At 47.2% G+C, this 17,697-nt stretch overlaps 1 protein-coding gene across 9 annotated transcripts in view; it reads right to left on the minus strand.

The window, feature by feature from the left end:
- The window catches only part of DGLUCY (D-glutamate cyclase), an 83,879-nt gene extending 67,219 nt beyond the window's left edge, over window positions 1-16,660 (minus strand). For 2 of the 9 annotated variants that reach the window (XM_006157992.2, XM_006157989.2), the window contains exons 1-3: window positions 16,465-16,660; window positions 8,853-8,984; window positions 6,767-6,860 (exon numbers count right to left, since the gene is read on the minus strand). The gene's annotated coding sequence lies outside the window, so the exon portion shown is untranslated. Of the gene's footprint in view, window positions 1-6,766; window positions 6,861-8,852; window positions 8,985-14,967; window positions 15,074-16,464 lie in introns of all 9 variants that reach the window. The other 7 variants (XM_027775486.1, XM_006157991.2, XM_006157994.2 and 4 more) reach the window with 5 other exon arrangements.
- Window positions 16,661-17,697: the final 1,037 nt, after the last annotated feature.

Here is a 17,697-nt window from a genome sequence, read left to right on the forward strand (position 1 = left end):
GTCTATAATCCCAATACCTCTCAGGGGCTGTTGGAAGACTACATCATGTGAGTCAAACACCCAGGACAAGGCATGGTCTTTCTCTTTTCCCCAGTTTTCTGTAGTCACTGAGCACAGATTAGGGGCTGGCCTCGCATGTATGTGTCCCTGCTGCTCCATGGATAATGGCCAGCACAACCCAGGAGCCAAAGAAAGATACAGGTAGACCACACGCATGACAGAAGTCCCATAAGATTATAAAGAACAGGGCTAAAGGCACAGGGATGAAACACAATGCTCTAAGAGGCTGATCAGGGGGAAGGTTGTAGGTTCACATCCAGAGGCCTCCCTGAACGTGTCGTACATGTGTGCCCATGATCCAGCACTGGCTGAGCTGGGGTTAGACTGTGGCACAAGAATCTGTCAGGGGTGCTACTTTTTTTCTCTGTCTCTGTCTCTGTCTCTCTCACTCATGGAAAAAAATAAGTAAATAAGTTTAAAATGTTTAAAAATTAAAACAAAATTTAAAAGGTAAAATAATACAATAATTTTTTAAATGGAAGAAAGTTTACAAAATAGATATAAAAGAAAGAAAATCGTTTTGTATAGTAGTATAATGTGTCTTTTTTAAGCTAAGTGCTAAGAGAGTCAAAAAATTAAGAAATTTAAAAGTTTATAAAGTAAAAAAGTTATAGTAAGCAAGGTTATTTTATTTTATTTATTTTATTGTTATTATTCTTTTTTAGGTTTGCCATAGGGCACATGTGCTCACCAGAGAGAGAGAGAGAGACAGAGAGAAAGTGAGACATCACTCCCCAGTGGGGATGGCCATACTGCAAATCCTTTCTCCTCCATTCTCTTCTTGGGATTTTAGGCACACATGCATACATGCCCAGTATGAGTTTCAAGTCACCGGGCCCAGGACTCGAACCGCAGTCGGCCATGTGGTAGTCTAGTGCCTTAACTTTCACACTGCCTGCTGGTCCCTGGTTAATTTATTATTGAAGAAAGAAGACTGGCATGTACATTTGGTGGAACCTACGTGTATAGCGATAGTCTACAGCAGTGTACAGTCATACCTCAGGCCTTCACTTTCACGCGCTGCTCACTCACTGAGATTCACCCAGAGCAACTTCCCTTCTTGCAAGCTCCATTCACGGTAAGTGCCTATTTAGGTGTACCATTTTTAGTCTTTTTAATTGTTTTTTAGAGTTTGCTCGCATGTGCACTTGCCAGGCAGAAACAGATAGAGAAAGAGGGAAAGTAAGAAATCACCCACCGGCAGTTAGTGTAATGGCTATGTCACTGGACTCCCATGTAGTCGATCATGGTTCGAGTCCCGGACCCGGTGGCTTAAACTCCCGCCGAGTGCATGGTGGGGTGTGCCCAAGATCCCAAGAGGAGAACAGAGGAGAAGGGATTGCAGCGTGGCCATCCCCCCTGAGGGGTGATTTCTCGCTTTCTGTCTCTCTGTCTCTCTCTGTCTGTCTGGCAAGCACACGCGCCCTATAGCAAAAACCTCTCAAAAAAAGAAAGAAAAAAAGAAAGAAATCACCCACCTGGGAGATGACCACACTGCAATCCCTTCTCTATTTTAGGACTTTGGGCATGCATACACACACTACTGGCATGATTTTCAAGTCGCCGGATCCAGGACTCAAACCGTGGAATGAGCCATTTTGGATATAGCCTCCTTAACTTTCGTGCCACTTGCCCATTCTTTTTAATCCTTTATATATATTTTTTTACTGTACTTATTCCATATTTAAATATATGAGTATCTAAGTGCTATAGTTGCCCATAGCTTCAGCACAGTAACCTGCCATACAGGTGTGAAGCCTCGGAGCCATAGGCCATACCCTGTGGCCATAGCACCTGGGTCTGCATAAGTGCACTCCATGATGTTCACACTACGACAAAATTGCCTAACAGTGCCTTTCTCAGAACACGTCCCCATTGTTAAGTGATGCATGACAGCGTAGAAGTTCGAGAAAACACTGGCCTTTAGATGGGGTAAAGTTTCCACCCCATTCCTTGCCAAACACAGATTTTGCTGCTGGAAAGCCGGAGCATGCCAAGAAAGGGCTGTAGCTGGGCTGCTTGGTTTCATTGCAAACTCGTTGTATTTAGATGACAAATAAGTCCTTTTCCTTTTGTCTCTGCCCAGCAAGCCATGAACACTTTCAGCTCCGACATCCAGGCTACCTGGTCTGGCTTATTCGAGAAAGCAGAGGGGATGGCTGAGTGGTTCACTGCATTTTCGATTAAGATGTGAAATTATTCCTCAGAACAGCCAAAACTTCCACTAGACTGAGAGTTATTAAATAACTAGTATATATTTTCTCAAGAGTTTCTGTCAGCAGAGGGAAATATAATATCTCTCTGGGCAAATTTTTCTTCTTTGTTTTGTTTATTTGTTTGTTTTTAGATTTTGCGATAGAACACATGCACTAGCCAGAGAGAGACAGAGAGACAGAAAGCGAGAAATCACCCCTCAGGGGGGATGGCCACGCTGCAATCCCTTCTCCTCCAGTCTCCTCTGGAGATTTTGAGCATGCACACACATGTGCCTGGCATGACTCTCAAGCCTCTAAGTCTGGGACTCAAACCATATAGCCGGCCATGTGGGAGCCAGCACCTTCATCTCCATGCCACCTGCTGGCCCAAGTTCTACTTTCTTTTTTTTAAGTATTTTTTCATGAGCATGAGGAACAGAGAGATACAGGCATACATGCACCCCCACCAGGGTCCCCACATAGTGATCCTCACCCAGTGTCAGGTGGCCTGGATCATGGGCACATCCACGTGAGCCCAGCATGTTTAGGGAGGACCCAGGATGTGACTCCAGGACCACTCCCGGGGGGTCCCATTTCATTACCACTGCACCAGCCGCCATGCTGCCCCAGGGAAATTGTAGCGCTGTGCTTTTCTGGGGCTTATGTTGTGGGGCTTATAGGCCTGAGGCATGGGGAGAGATAAGACACTGCCTTCTAGCTTCCTCTGTGCTCAGAGAAGGAGGGTAGGCCCCGTACTTTGTTCTACTCAGAAGGAGGTTTCCATGGTTGAACAGCTTCGGCCTCCCACAAGAGTTCAATTTCCCCTCCTGGAGAGGCGGCGTTCGCACAATGTGGCCCTTCAGGACTCTTGCAGCAGAATCCCGGAAGGTTGGCCAAAAATGCAGATTCCAGGTCCCCTATCCTTCCTACTGAACCGGAGGCTGCACAAATGATGAGAACCTGGATAGCAGTTAAGAACACAGACCTCAGAATCAGGTGAACAGGGACTGCATTTCAAGTGCTGTCTCCACTATCTACTACTGGTGGGGCTTGAGCAGGTTATCTCACTTCTCTGGGTCTCACTGTTATAACCTGTGCAATGGGACTGCCAAGCACTCGAGGAACATGGGGTTCATGTAGTGTAGTGTCCCAAGGATGAAATAAAATCATCCATGTTTAGCATGCTTAGTGCATGGTGAATGTTTACTGCATGCTAACTCTTCTTTTTATGCACTGTCTACACTCAAGCAGTCTTAGGACTCTATAAAAAATAATAGGCCAGGGCCGGCAGGTGGCGTGGTGGTTGGGACTACTGGATTCCCACATGGCCAACCACGGTTCGAATCCCGGACCTGGTGGCTTGCTTTCTTGCTTTCCCTTTCTCTCTCTCTCTCTCTGTCTTTCTCTGGTCAAATTAAAAATATAACAAATGAAATTAATTAAATAAAAAAAAATTTTTTAAAAGAATATGCCACCATGACCAGCGTTAAGAACCCTATTAAGGGGGCAAGAATATGGCATAACAAGTCCCGGGCCCAGTGACTTAAAACTCATGCCAGGCACATGAGCATGCGTGCCTAAGATCCCAAGAGGAGAATGGAGAAGGGATTGTGGTGCAGCCATTCCCCAGGGGGTGATTTCTTGTTTTCTCTGTCTCTCTGGTAAGTGCACACACCCTATGGTAAAATTGTCTCTCTCTAAAAAAAAAAAAAAAAAAAAAAAAAGAACCCGGGACCAGCAGTTAGTGCAATGGCTATGTTGTTGAACTCCCATGTAGTCGACCGTGGTTCACATCCCGGACCCGGTGGCTTAAACTCACAATGGGCGCGTGTGTGTGCATGCCCAGGATCCTGAGAGGAGAATGGAGGAGAAGGGATTGCGGCATGGCCATCCCCCTGGGGGGTAATTTCTCACTTTCTATGTCTCTATCTTTCTGGGAAGCACACACCCTATAGCAAAAAGAAAACTCACAATAAATAAATAAATAAATAAAAAGAACCCTGTTAGGATTATCAGCTGGCACAGATTCTGACAAGTCTGCAGACCAGCAACCAGGCCTGCAGATTTTTGGAGTCACTTGTAGACCAGGATTCACATCTGATCATCAACACTGGGCTAGCCAGGAGAGGGCAGCAAGAGAGAGCCAGTGTCGAACGGCAGCTATTCTAATCCCGGTGCCTAGGTGTCCTCTGGGTGTGGTCTGGGTTGGCACTGATCTCCAAAGATACCGGATCTGGTGGGTCTAGAGGTGTGTCAGCATGGATTTCACCAGGCTCTCGATTTTCGTAGATTATTTACTTTAGGAAATCACATAAGCATCACTGTATTGTAGAAAACAACAGCACTCCACTGAGTTACGGGGGCACAGACTACACCAAAGGCTGGCAGACGTCTTTATATCACCTGTGAGCGAAGAATGGTTTTCACATCCTTAAAGGGTTAAGAAGAGGAAGGAAGAGGATGACAAGGAGGACGAAAGTGACAAGCCAACCTAACACATGAATGAATACAGATATAAAAATCCTAAACAGAGTATTAGCAAATTGTATTCAGCAATGTTCAGCAAGAAGTTAATATATCATAACTAAACTGGAATTATTTGAAGACTCAAAGATTGGCTCAATAGTGGAAAAGTGGTTTCTGTAATTCATCATATTATCAGGCAGAGAGAAGTACGCAGAAGCTTCTAAGAATCTGACTCTGATCCACTTCCTAACTTGGGTGGAAGGGATGCAGAAGTTTGCTTTACTATACTTCAGGCTGAACGTATGGCTTATGTGTGTACGTGATAGATTTCACACGGCCCCACAGTGATTCATGACTCAGTGTGAAGAAGTAATTCTATCTGGAGTTTGAGTAAGTTTTAAGCCGCTGGGTCTGGGACTCGAACCACGGTCAACTATGTGTGAGTCCAGCAATGTAACCATTCCACCATCTGCTTGTCTTGTGGGGTTATGTTCTTAACCGTGGATAGCCTTTCCCAGAAACCAGGAGCTAAATGATACAGATGGAGGCATTTTCTGGAAGAAGGATCCAGAGTTCTCAGATCCTCAATGTAGTCCTTTATACAAAAAAAGTTTAAGGGTCCATTTTTTTCCTCCAGGCTTTTTCCTCCTAAAGGAAGTGCTTCTAGGTTGTATTGTACCTTGCTTTTAGAATGAAATAATGGCCAATTACACATCAATATATAATTTAATGCTCTCACAGGAAGAAGCAAAATGTTTTTATACTGCACTCATCTAGAAAAAAAATGATACTTTATTTATTTATTTTTGGAGAGGGTTTTGCTATAGGGTGCGTGCGCTCGCCAGACAGACAGAGAGAGACAGAGATAGAAAGCGAGAAATCACCCCCCAGGGGGGATGGCCTCGCCGCAGTCCCTTCTCCTCCATTCTCCTCTCGGGATCTTGGGCACACACGCACACGCGCCTGGCATGAGTTTAAGCCACCAGGTCCAGGACTCAAACCGCAGTCGACTATGTGGGAGTCCAGCGACATAGCCATTATGCTAACTGCTGGTCCTGATACTTTAGAAACATATTGAAGATTAAGCACAGGCCCAGCTATGGTGGTGCAGCAGTAGTGTGTCATTTTGTGATGCTGGAAACCAGATGGAAGATTGAGGTCGGCTTGCCAGGTCAAACTGGGCATGCCGGGTGGTGCCTGCGCTTGTGCCTGGAACACGGGCTGGCTGGGAAGGTCAACGGGGACCACAGTGTGAGACCACATTGAGTGTGCTTCCACCTGTCTGTCTCTCTCTCATGAAGGAAATGCAAAAAATTAAATACAATATCATCATAAAAAAAATTAAAAGAAAATAGGACTGGCCCTGGGGCCTAATGATTAGGAAATCCCACACGGCCTACCACAGTGTGCCAATCCCAGCCCCAGGGGCTTGAGAAACATGCTAGGCACATGTGCATGCATGACCAAAATCCCGACAGAATGGAGAAACAGAAGAGAAGGGGTTGTGGCGTGCCCACAGCCCATGGAGGGAGGGCTGATTTCTCCCCCTTCTCTCTTTGTTTCTCTGTGATGAGTATTTGCACCTTCTGGCAAGATTTTTAAAAAGAAGAAAATATAGGGACAAGCAGTTAGCGTAATGGCTATGTCGCTGAACTTCCATGTAGCTGACTGCGGTTCGAGTCCTGGACCCAATGGCTTAAATTCAAGCCTGGCGCATGTGCGTGCATGCCCAAGATCCTGAGAGGAGAATGGAGGAGAAGGGACTGCAGTGTGGCTATCCCCCCTGGGGGGTGATTTCTCGCTTTCCGTCTCTCTGTCTCTGTCTGTCTGGCGAGCGCACATGCCCTATAGCAAAAACCTCTTCAAAAAAAGAAAAAAAATAATGGTAAAAGCTGGGTTACTAGGGTGTGTTGGCTACCTCTTTAGCCTTCAGTAAGCGCTTTAGAAAAATGTATACTTAATGAAATTTTAAAAAATCATTTATTTAATTTTATTTATTGTTATAATTATTATTTAAAAATTTGCTATATGGTGCATGCACTCACCAAAGAGAGAGAAAGAACAGTTCCATTCCAGACCTGAAGGCTTGCTTTCAGTAAGCTCTTGAAGGAAAAGACACTTCAGTCCCAGTTGACCTTTCTGAAATGAGGAGAGGAGAAAACAAAGCTATGAGCTCCTCTTTCTGCCTGTGGCTAATAACCGAGGACCAAAACATTGTATTTCAGGACTGCAAAAGCAAAGGGCTGGGAGGAGGGCAACAGTGGGAAACAGAACAGAAACTTCTAAAAAGCCCCTTCCGCAGCACTCCGCTCGGGCAGCACACTGCCAGAAACGCTCCAGTCTAGAGACCACAGCACGAGACCCCTCAGCCCCTGAAGCCAGGCCCAGACCTCAGTACTTCTGCTGCAAACAGTGACCTACTAGACTATATCCAGTATCCAAAAGGCACATTGTCTCTGATGCCACCCGTGGAGGGCAGTGGACCTGGGAGAATCTCCCGGAGAGCAGTTTTCAGGTTGCCCTGCTGGTGGAAGAACCTGCAGTCTTCAGAAGATCCCAAGTGGCTCCTTGTCAGACCTCTTCAGTAGAGAATTGGATGATGACAGTAGCGTGCTGTTTCCCCTTTTCCCCATTTCTAAACACAAACAGCTTTCACTCTAAGTACCTTATTTTTACCCACCCACCCCCCATTAAATGCTGGGAGTGTTTAGAGTTATCATTTAGCTACTGGCTGACAGATTACTAAGAGCAACATCCGGACCTGCTCTGCTCCTATGTGGTCAGCCTACGGCACGGTGGGGTGGTGCATTTCAGAAATTTGTTTCTAAGGAAAAGGCCATGACTGGGTGCTGAGCAGAAAGGGGTGGAGGAGAGTGGCTATCTCCTTCCTTCTTCCCTAGAGTGGGTTAGGTGCAGCCTCCCAAGTTTAATACCCTATCCCCTACCTATAAATGTGATCTAATTTAGAAAAAAGATCTTTGTCAACATAATGAAAAGGATCTTGAGATAAGATCATCATGGATTAGCTGAGTGGGCCCAAATCCAAGGACCTTATAAGAAGAGTGTCCTTATAAGAAGAGTGCCCTTATAAGAAGAGAAGACACAGACAAAACAGGAGAAAACAGAAAGAACCTCGGCGTGAAGATGCAGTCAGAGAGTGGCTCGATGCACCTCCTTGTCAGGGATTGCCTGGGGCCAAGGAAGGATGATTCCCTAGCGCCTCCAGAGGGAACGTGGTGTTGTGGACACCTTCATTTAGGACTCCTGCCCTCCAGAACTGTGAGATGATACATTTCTGTTGTTTTTAGCCACCAAGTTTGTGGTCATTTGTGGCAGCCCTAAGAAATGACCACCCATCCAGAAAATGTTAAGATTGTCCCTTCCCTCCGTGGCAGGGCTGTCGGTCAATATCCATGACATTGGCAACCAATGAAAATATAAATAAACTTAGAATAAACTATCCATGCCCAGGAGCATGATGTTTGGGTTGGGGATGGTCACGTGACCCAAACCATGCATCAGTATATGTATACGGCTTCAATGTATACGGCTGTTAGAAAAGTAACCTTTCTTGCCTCTGAAATTGCTTGATGCAAGGACAACGTGAGCACAGGCTGTCAGAGGTTGTTTCTGCCCCTCCACAGAGAGCTGGCCTGAGAAGGAAGCCCACAGAGAATTTGTTAGAGCCAGAGCTGAAAGGGAGAAACAGGTCTTAATGGTATCACTTCTGAGCCTGTAAACAACCATCCCTAAATACAGATCTACCACTGGAGTTTCCAGTGAATAAATTCTTTTTTCTCAAGTCGGTATGAGACAGAATCTCAGCCATTCCAGAGAGCAGATTCAGTAGCAAGAAAATTTCAAGTACAGCAGGTGAGGCATCTCATCGTAACAAACAACGAAGGCGTCTGTAAAACATGAAGGTGCGCCTCTGTTCAGCCACAGAATCAGAGTGGGCTACCGCCAGCCCTTCTAGAACACAAATGCTTCCTTGACCCTGCACCAGGGTTTTCCAGACACCATCTTCCAGCCTCAGTGTACTTGTGGTTGACAAAATCACACTGCTCTCAGAAAGTCTAATCTTCCACAGATTAGCAAGCAGCTACCCCCACAGAGGACCCCCTTTCTTACCTGCAGCCTTAAGTCCTGCTCAACTCTCAGGCCAAATGTAATAACGCAGCAAATGAGGACACCCCAGACAGAGGAGGGAGCAGAGCAGGGAGGGATGGTGGTGCTTCCTTTTGCCGATCTCCTTGGGAGCAACTAAGTATGAAACATCTGTTTATCCTCGAGTTTGCTGGGGGTACAGCTTCTATTGTAAAAGTCTAATTGTTAAGGACAAATGGCATTTTGTTTAAAAATCAGATATGTCGGGGACCAGCAGGTGGCTTGCTGGTTAAGGTGCTGGACACTACCACATGGCTGACCACAGTTCGAGTCCTGGACCTAGTGGCTTGTTTCCTCACTCTCTCTCATGTCAAATTGAAAAAAAAAAAGAAAAAGAAAGAAAGAAAAGAAAAGAAATACAATTAAATAAATAATTATTATTTTTTAAAAAATCAGATATGTCCTAGACAGGCCCCACTGAGTTGGCAGTTAAGCCCTGGGCATGAGAGCCAGATTCCACATGGCTGACTTTGAATCCTAACTTCTCCCACAACACCCCCCGTGTCTTGAAAAATGCCAGGTGCATGTGCATGCCCTAAATTCTGACAGAAAGGAGAAATGGAAGAAAAAGGTTCATGATGTGACTATGCCCCTTTTTGGGGGGGTACCTTCTTTCTCAGGAGAGAACACATTCCATCTAGCAAATATATAACTATACTCATATGTACATACAGACACAAAGTATCGATAAGATCAGGGCCAGCCCTGTAGCTTGGTGGTTAGGGGAGCCAGATCTCACATGGCTGATCGCAGTTTGAATCTTGGCTCCAGAGGCTTGAACAACACATGCATACATGCCCCAAATCCCAGCAGGAGGGAGAAATGAGGAAAGGATTGTGGCAGGATCACACCCCATTCAAGGTGCTTTGCTCTTTCTCTCTCTCTCTCTGGCACATGTGCCCTCTGGCAATTAAAAACAAAATCACATACATCTTAAAGAATTATCACAATGGACCTTAAGTTAAAGCATCAGGCTCTGTGAGAGTTCAAATCTTCGAAAAGCACAGCTGTCCCTTCACCGTTTACAGAGCACCCTCTGCATGTCGGGCAATGTGCTAAGCACCGACGTGAAGGGAGAAATAGGCAGGTGAAACCCTGACGACGGTACAGCAGTTACTCGCTGGGAGGTGCTGCATGAGCTGAGTTTTGACAGACGACTGGAAATGGGCATTGAAGAAGCCAGTGCTGGCGAAAGCCTGAACCCGCATTATCCCAAGTTGTTGGCACATCTGGAGTAAAGAGGGAAAGGGGGCTGGGAAGATAGACGGGAATGGATGGGGAGGATCATGTGATCAAACTGAAGGCGTATGAACTTTGCCTGATAGCCCTGGGAGCACTGCAGAGAGGAGGGTGCCATGAGCAGAGAGCACTGGAAGGACGATGCTATCAGCATCAGGGTGGAGGACGAAAGCAGAGGAGAGGTCCCTCGGGGACCTCTGTCACCTCTGTGTAAGCAGTCAGCAAGGCTTTGCCCTGTGGGAGGGGAGTGAGAGGAAGGGGATTCAAGAGGAGAGGTGCACGATGGAGGGCCGATAAACTGTCACAGGCAGATGAGAGGGAGCGACCCACGGAACTACCCACCTTCTTCTTTCTGGCCTGAGCATTTGGCTAACTGTGACTTTCCTGAAAGTAAAGGTTACAGGAAGAAGGTCACGCCTTGGAAGAGACGGGAGAGAAGTCTGGCTCTAGAATGGCAGGTAGAAGGAGCCTTTGAGACAGCGCAAGAGAGGACCATGAGGCTGGGCACTCGACACCCGATGTCAGGGTGAGATCTGCATGGAATCCAGTCAGGCCAGAGTTGAATCCATGTCTGTCTGATTCTAAAACCCTAACCCTTCTCCTTATTATCCCATTCACCACTGCGTGGCTGAGGACACCAAGGGAGGGGACAGAGGGCAACAAGAACAGGTGGTAGGACACAGAGACCCAGGAGACGTGTGGAGAGTGAGTGGAGCAGGCGGGCTCTGGGAAGGAGATGGAAAAAAGTCATCCAGCAACGTAGGGGGACTGGAAACCTAGCGTACCACACCAGAGACCACCTCAGGGGAGGGGTGTGTGCAGCAGCGCCAAAGGGCTGGAAAGGAGAGGGCAGATCAAAGAAGACAGCCTCACCGGACCTGCAGTGTGGCCATCGTAGTTACTTCCCCTGGTCAGGGGAACAGAAACCAGACTGCAGGGGTGGCAAAGGACTGAATGGGCAGGAAGGCAGTGCAGACAGCCAGTGTGGACGATCCTTTCAAGTAGCTTGATTGAGAAGAAAGTGAAGGAGGGAAACTGAAGAGGGAAGTTAAAGTAAAGGATAAGGGCAGGGTATTTTCAGACTGGAGAGATTAAACATGTTTAGATAGGATGAGACATGCTGATAGAGACGAGGATAAAATGTGGATGAGAAAGGGCCACGGGTGGAGGAAAGTTCCAGGGGAGCCTCGAGGGCATCTGGAGCACAGCAGGGCGGTCAGCCTTGGGCAGAAGCACTCCTCTTCCTTGGCATGGCGGATGGAGAAGATGAGTAGGAGATAAACTGGGTAGTTGCCAGGAAGGATGTGGAGCACCAATGCCGGTTTTGTCAACTGACAGGATAGATTTTCTGTCAATGACAATGACAGTGGAGATAATGAAACAGGTTTAAAAAGGGTTGAGGAAAGAGACTGTCAGGAGGAGATGCCAACAGCAACCGGACAGACAAATATCTAGGGATATCTGGAAGGGTCTCCAGGCAACCTTGAAGACCTGGATAATAGTCCAAATAGACCCAGTAGATTGAGTTCCTCCTGTAGAAGTAACCCTGGAAGGTATGGGGCAGGAATGTTCCAGAAGTTGGGTCCAGCTAGACTGGTTCACGCAGAAGGGCAAGTGGGCAGAGCAGTTACTATGAGATGCAGGACAAAGAAAATGCAGACCAGTATGGCCCAAGTGACGCCCTAGTTAACAGAAGTCACTGGTTCAGATGTTTAGCAGAGGGGTCAAGGTCACTCCGTATATAGACCCCCCCTCCTCAACAAGAGGAGTGACTGGAGGTGGATGGGATAATAATGAGAAGAACAGAGTTTTAGAATCAGACACACATAGGTTCATATCCGGCTTTCCATTTCCCGCTTTGAATTCTACATTTTTTTTGGTCTCTAAATAAGAAAAATACATACTTTGCAGAGTTCACAAGGATTCAATGGGATGATTAATATAAATCATCCTTGACAATATACATTGTCAACTCCATGAGGTACCTGTCTTATCATGCTCTAACTCCGGCCTTTGGTAGGTGGTAGGTGCCTGGCACATAGCAGGTACTTGGCATGTACAAATGTCTTCCTTCACCTGCTAGACAATATCCACCAAAGCCCCTCTGGTCCTGGAATAAGCTCTCCGGAGACACTCGCTATTCCCTTCCTGGACTCATCTGGTCTCAGTTACTTGCGCCAATGACAGTGGAACATTGATCCGCGCTTCCTTTTACTGAACCAGGCTATTACTTGCCTTAGTGATTCCAGGAAAGCGTGGAGTCGAACTCGAAGATCACAAATACTCTGGACTATCTGCCAAACCAGACAAGTGGGTTGGCTTCTTTTCCACAGCTCAAGAGTTTGTAGACAGTCCCTGAGGAGGTAAGGAGAAAGTCTCTTCCTCAAAACACAGAAGGATGGATTCCAGGGGAATGGGAGGGATGTTTCTGCTTAACCAGCTACCCCAAACCCCAGGTCACAAGGGCCCAGGATGCTATACAGACAATGGAACTTACATAGCATTGCGGAAGTTGTTAAGGGACTCAGAGGAAACAAAATAAAACAGAGCCAGCATCACACTTGCCAGGAGGTTTGGGCAGGGAAGAAAGAGGCTTCTCAACCTGTGGACAATCAGTCTGACCAGTCTACAGGAGATAACCGCATTACTTGCAGAGGTATTTGAAACACGGATCTAAGAACTGTCCCTAAATTTTACTAAAGAAGAAAATCCGAGGTGAAGCAGGCATCCAGTAGATAAGAAGTGGAGCACAGGTGGGCTGAGAAACTGGCAGGCTGAGTAGACATTAACGACTTCAAATTCAGGTCCAAAGCACATGTCTGTGGCAGCATGGAACAGAGACCATTGCCTGTGCCCAATTTCCATCCTTCCTTTCTTCCTTTCAGTAAGAGAACTCCTAAGGTTTATTGGGCATATTGAGTTGTTCCTGCTAGAGACTACATTTCCCAGCCTCTCTTGCAGAGAAGTGTGCCCAAGTTCTGGCCAGAAGGATACTGTTTGCCCTCCACCTCCTTTTCTTCTACAGGGAGGAAGAGAAGGAGGAGGTGAGCTAGCATTGACTATACAGGGGAGGAAGCAATGAGATGGAAATAAACCTTGATTCCTGAATGACCTTATGGAGCAGAGTAATCTACGTATCTTGGACTCTTAGCTATTAGGTGAAAGAGAAATAACCTCTATCCTTTTTCAGCAAATAAATGTATTTTGAGATGTTTTTGTTACAACTCTCTGCTGGAGAGAGACAGAGAGAAAGAAAGTGAAAAATCACTCCCCAGGGGGGATGGCCACACCACAATGCCTTCCCCTGTACTCTAGTACAGAATGTTTTCCAAAGGTATAGATAGCAGCCAATTTAGTACCGATAGTAATACATATTGAAGGTTTACTATGTGCCAGGCATTGTCCTAAACACTTGACATGTACCAATCAGTCTGACCAGTCTACAGGAGATAACCACATTACCTGCACATTCATCTGCACCGTGCCACACCTAGATGAGGGCGATTAACCCCATTTTACAGAGAGGGGACGCAGGGGGATTCGGTCTTTGCCTAAAGACTCATAGGTATTGGGTGACCCAACCAGCAACCAAACCCAAGTATTATGGATTGACACTACACTATTAATTATTGTGCCTTTCAAAGCAAAGCGTTTTTTTTTTTTTTTTTGGTTGGTGTTGGTTTTGTTTTGTTATTTATTTCAAGACAGAGAGAGAGAATGAGAGAGAGAGAGCGAGAGAGAGAGAGTGAGACCACTCCTAACAGGACCTTGCCATGCTGCATACCCCCACCCCTGCTCCCAGTTTTCCAACTAGCCGGGATCACAAGCTCAGGTAGACCCAGAATCTGAACCTGGGGCCTTCCCATTGTGTAGTGGCAACCCACCACTCCTGCTACCTCTTAGCACATTGTGCAATTCCATGCAGTCAAAACAACCAGACATGGCTTAGTCTCCAGAGAGCTGTGCCTGATGTTACCCTCAGAATTCCCAGAAGACCAAAGCAAGCCCTTTACACTCTCTCCAAGCCCATTTCCCCCAAGAGAGCACGGCTAAGAAGACCCAACCTACCGCCCTCACAGAATTCTGGAAGGAAAAAATGAATTCATGTATGTTTAAGAAATGCTTCGACAGCTACAAAGTGTGGCATACGTGAAATGTTGCCTTAAGGCAGGCTGGGAAATCCTCAAAACCAATAACTAAATACACTGTATTTGTTGTTGTTTTTAACACAAATACCATCTAGAAACTTGGCAGATTGCCTGGAAAGGCTGAGAAATCTGTCAAGGAGAGGAGTACATTTAGTTTTGTGTATCTGTCACTCTTCACTGAAAAAGGGCAATATTAACCAAAATGAATTGGCAGTGTATACCTGTGTGCCTGGTGCATACGTGTGTGCACACACACGCACACTTACGCAGAGGCTCTCAATAGGAGACAATCGCGTTATAGAAACCAGGAGTAGAGTAATCTGCAACGCCCGTGGGAATCGGGCAGGTACAGAAGATGGGAGTGTGTCAGGAGTGCAAAGTCTCCCAGTACAGTGAGCTGGGGACTCTGCCGAGAGAGCCGCTCTGCCTTCAGCTGCTCTGCTGAAACATGAACCCGGTTTCCACACCTTACAGATTAACCTGAGAAATCGCCCAGTTCTCCGAGAGTGCTCACATTTATGACTAAAACAGGTCAGGGCCCACCAGCTGACCTCCTGGAGTCCAGCCCTGCAGCCACAAGTGACTTCTGATTCTTTCAGATACTTCCGTAACAGTGTACAAGCCACGGTTTAGCTTTCTTTCTTTCGGGAAACCCTATGCTGCCCTCCCTGCCTCACCCCAAACAGCCTTACCCTTCCTTCTGCCTCAACTTCAGGCGACACCTCCAGTAAGGCCAGCTTTCTCTCTGTTTCCTTCTCTTGGTCACCCCTCCCTTCTTCTTTTTTTTAGGTTTTTGCCCTATTGACAGAGAGAGACAGAAAGAGAGAAAGCAAGAAATCACTCCCCAGGGGGGATGGCCATCCCACAATGCCTTCTCCTCTATTCTCCTCTCCTGGTGTGATTTATCACACCAGGGCTCGAACCGCTGCTGGCTATGAGGAATCCAGTGTATTAACCACCACACTACCTGGTGGCTCCGTCTCTTACCTTCCTTTTATCTTATACCCAGTTCCTCTAAAGACACAAAGCAGCTTCCCTCCCGGGTACCAATCAATGTCAACATTCTTCTTCCTGCCAACCTAATCCCAACCTACCGCCCTTCCCCAGCACTCGGGTCGCTTTTACATGAGTTCTAGTGAAGTAAGGTGGCCGACAGTCTGCTCTCCACCGTCCAACATAAGGGAGTGGGGCAGGGAGACATGGACAGTTCTAGAGAGGAGGCAGGCCCTCAGAAGGCTCGTGGCTCTGCCTTGAGCATCGGGTGGTGCTCGGGTCACAAGCGCACCATGACAGTTGCCTGTGCCATGTGGTGTTGGTCTCAAATGGATACTGTGACAAGCTGCCCTGGGTTGACAAAAGCCTTGGGGGGTAGAGAGGTACAGAGCTCTGTCTCTACTCAACATAGGTGAGAGGGCCTGGAGGCTGCCTCACCTTCACCCTTCATTTCTCGAACCCTGGCTGGCGACTGCCCGGGCCTGGAGTCCCTTCCTCCCAATGGCCACCCTCAGACGTAGACATCAGCGTCACCATCTCGTTCTCAGCAGGTCTGTGGCCAGGAGGCCGTCCTGTACTTCTGAAAGGTTTCAGTTTCACTTTCTTGCTTTTCATCTGACCTTGGGGTTCTCAAGCTCAGTGACATGAACCTAAAGGCTCTTGTGGGAAGGACAGAGGAGGAGAAACGCTCCAGGGATCATGCCAGTCACCAGGTGCTTCCTGTCATGAGCTGAGCCCCAACTTTTCTTTTCTTTTGGAGAGGTTTTTGCTATAGGGCGCATGTGCTAGTCAGACAGACAGAGAGAGACAGAGAGACAGAAAGCGAGAAATCAACCCCCAGGGGGGATGGCCACGCCGCAATCCCTTCTCCATTCTCCTCTCAGGATCTTGGGCACGCACACACACGCGCCCGGTGTGAATTTCAAGCCACCTGGTCCGAGACGCAAACCATGGTCGACAACGTGGGAGTCCAGCGACATAGCCATTACGCTAACTGCTGGTCCCAAGCCCCAACTTTTCAAAGAGAACAGCCCAGCCCCAGTGGAGAATGTGGGGAAATTTTCTGTCTTTCTATTGGTCTTGTTGCCAGCCCCAGGGGGCGGCTCTTGGCAGGCTCTTGGATTCCCTGAGTGGGACGAGGTGTGTCACTTGGGGCACAGGGAGCGGGCTGTGCTATGTCCCTGCTCCTGACTTACTGTTTGTTTGAGACGTCTGGTCTAGGGCTACAAACAGCTCCTCCCTTTGTTTCCGTGGCCTTGCAGACTGTTTCCCTCAAGACGGCATAAAGCTCCCCTTTCTCTGGTTGGCCTGCACCACTGGGGTTCTCGCTCTCACAAGCCTGGGCTAGGCTTGCATGGACAGTCAGCTCACTCTGCAGCTTGAGCTCACGGGGCCAGCACAGAGGCGGTCACCTGACCGGCAGCCAGCCCCAGTTCTTAAAGCTGCAGAGCTGCTGTCAACTGGAAGGTCTGCAAACCCAGCCCTCCCTGCAGGAGTTGGCCTGCTCTCCCAGCAACGGGGAAGCATAACGCAAGGCCCTAGCTGATGAAAACTGGGGAAAAATCCTGTCTGGGTTCCGGCCCTGAAATTGGATGTAATGGGTCAAGGCACAGAGGATTTTCAAACCCAAACACGGTGGATTTTCTAAACTCCCCAGGTGATTCTAACTTGAGCCAATCTTGGGAGTCACTGTCTATGCTACTGAAATGTCAGTGTACTGGAGTCACGTGGAGATCTTGTTAAAATGCAGATTCTGGTTCATAAGGTGTGAAGATAAAGTTGATCTAGAAAAGAGGTTACTATACTAAATACATACATATGTAAATAAATATGGGCCAGAGAAGTAACAGGAAGTGCGGAAGGCCGACCCCCTTACGGATTATGGTTACGCCTATTGGCCATGTAGCTGTCACAGACGTTCTTTCTCAAGATGATTCCGGGTTTGCAGTCTCCACTGGCTCATCACCGCTGAGCGGACAGCATCATGGCCAATGCACTGCTCCAGACAGCTGCTTCCAGTGACCTTTCACTCCCTTCTGTCCCTTTCCTCATCTCCAGAAGACGCTCCTCTGTTAACTTTGTCCAGTGGAAACCCTTTCCAAACAACTTACAGCCCTTCTACTAGTTTCAAGGTCGTCGGGGTGGGCAGATATGCTGTCATTTCTATCTAGCCCTGCTCAGGTGGTCTGACCGCATGTCCCAGGGACTGAACCTTATTTGAGATTAGCTTTGTATAACCAATAAATTCTTTCTTTTTAACTTTGACTTTTCAGTTATCCTTTTCAGTTCAACAAGGCCTGGGGTAAGTGGGGATTCTGTACTTCTTTTCTTTTCTTTTCTTTTCTTTTTTCTTTTCTTCTTTTCTTTTCTTTTCTTTTCTTTTCTTTTCTTTTCTTTTCTTTTCTTTTCTTTTCTTTTCTTTTCTTTTC

The sequence above is a fragment of the Tupaia chinensis genome, unplaced genomic scaffold (genome assembly GCF_000334495.1).
Source record: "Tupaia chinensis unplaced genomic scaffold, TupChi_1.0 Scaffold000568_1, whole genome shotgun sequence".
Lineage (NCBI taxonomy): Eukaryota > Metazoa > Chordata > Mammalia > Scandentia > Tupaiidae > Tupaia > Tupaia belangeri.